This window comes from Simochromis diagramma, unplaced genomic scaffold (assembly GCF_900408965.1).
Source record: "Simochromis diagramma unplaced genomic scaffold, fSimDia1.1 OVJJ01000644.1, whole genome shotgun sequence".
In the NCBI taxonomy this organism is placed as follows: Eukaryota; Metazoa; Chordata; class Actinopteri; order Cichliformes; family Cichlidae; genus Simochromis; species Simochromis diagramma.
The window spans coordinates 263,459-265,342 of NW_024387201.1; the positions used below are offsets into that span (position 1 = coordinate 263,459).

General features: G+C 44.6%; 1 pseudogene; it reads left to right on the forward strand.

Moving 5' to 3' along the window:
- Window positions 1-664: 664 nt before the first annotated feature.
- On the forward strand, window positions 665-1,513 carry LOC120745976 (annotated as a pseudogene).
- Window positions 1,514-1,884: the final 371 nt, after the last annotated feature.

Genomic DNA, 1,884 nt, shown 5'->3' on the forward strand with positions numbered 1-1,884 from the left:
CATTATAGTACACCGAATCTCTTGCCTGACTTCATCAGCAACCAGAACCTTGCAAACAAGAAGGAGCTCAGAACATTTCCCTGGTATAATCCCACCCACAGTGAACTTGTGTATAATGTCTACTGGACTCATCACCATTGTCTCACTGTCCTCATACATGCCTCGCATCATCCTCACATTCCTTGTCCAGACTTTTTCATACAAGACATTTACTCTCTTTGCGCCCAATCACATGCTCTCTCTAAATCCACAAAGACACAGTGCAGTGCCTTCTACCATTAAACTTTTTCATCAGCACTCTCAAATCAAACATACTGCTACTTCTTGATCGTCAACTCTCTTCTTAACCTAGCTTTAATAAGTATCACCCTTGTTCTTGATGGACTTGATGTTCGCTCGCTCTGCGGTAGAGTATCACTTCCTGTTCCTGCTCAAACACAGTGGTGTTTCTGAGTAGCTTATTTGCTTAGCAATTTAATTAACAACTTTTAAATACATTCTTCTTTCATAGTATAATCTTCACGTGCTTCATCCGAAGCACACTTTCTGTGTACTCACTACCTAACTTATAGCCAAAGTATTCACTCACTGTCTCTGTACTGTTTCGCTAGCTTAGCTTAGCTCGTAGCCGACTCGTTAGCACCATTCAGCTGTCCCTCCTGCACTTTCTTGCTCATTGTGTCAGATGTTTAGTTACTCCTCGGCCTCCTTCAGCAGTAATGATATCTGTAACAAATGTAGCATATTTGCAGCTCTGGAGGCCAGGATTACTGAATTGTAGACTCGGCTTCGCACCCTTCATTCACCCGTAGCTAGCCAGGCCCCTGTAGCTGGTGCAGCTGAAGACAGCGTAGGCCCCGCTAGCTGTTCCCCGGCAGACCCCAAGCAGCTGGGGAAAGAGGGCGGCTGGGTCACGGTGAGGAGGAAGCATAGTCCTAAACAGAAGCCCCAGGTACACCACCAACCCGTTCATGTGTCTAACCGTTTTTCCCCACTCGGCGACACACCCGCTGGGGGTCAAACTCTGGTAATTGGTGATTCTGTTCTCAGACATGTGAAGCTAGAGACACCGGCAACCATAGTCAATTGTCTTCCAGGGGCCAGAGCAGGCGACATTGAAGGAAATTTAAAACTGCTGGCTAAGGGTAAACGTAAATTCAGTAAAATCATAATTCACGTCGGCAGTAATGACACCCGGTTACGCCAATCGGAGGTCACTAAAATCAATATTGAATCGGTGTGCAACTTTGCTAAAACAATGTCGGATTCTGTAGTTTTCTCTGGTCCCCTCCCCAATCAGACCAGGAGTGACATGTTTAGCCGCATGTTCTCCTTAAATTGCTGGCTGTCTGAGTGGTGTCCCACTCAGACAGCTATGAGGCCGCGCAACGATGTGGGCCTCATAGATAATTGGCAAACCTTCTCGAGGAAACCTGGTCTTGTTAGGAGAGACGGCATCCATCCCACTTTGGATGGAGCAGCTCTCATTTCTAGAAATATGGACAAATTTATTAAACCCCCCAAAATATGACTATCCAGAGTTGGGACCAGGAAGCAGAGTTGCAGTCTTACAAGCCTCTCTGCAGCTTCTCTCCTCCTGCTACCCCCCCAAAAACCCATCTCCATAGAGACTGTGTCAGCTTCCAAAAAGACAAATAAAAAACTAAAAATCCAGCAACAAACAACTTAAACATAAACAATTACAAAGAAAGAACAATACAGTATCCACATCTGAACCAAAGAGTAAAACAGTGAAATGTGGATTATTAAATATTAGGTCTCTCTCCTCCAAGTCTCTGTTAGTACATGACTTAATAATTGATCAACAAATTGATTTACTCTGCCTTACAGAAACCTGGTTGCAGCAGGATGATTATGTTAGTT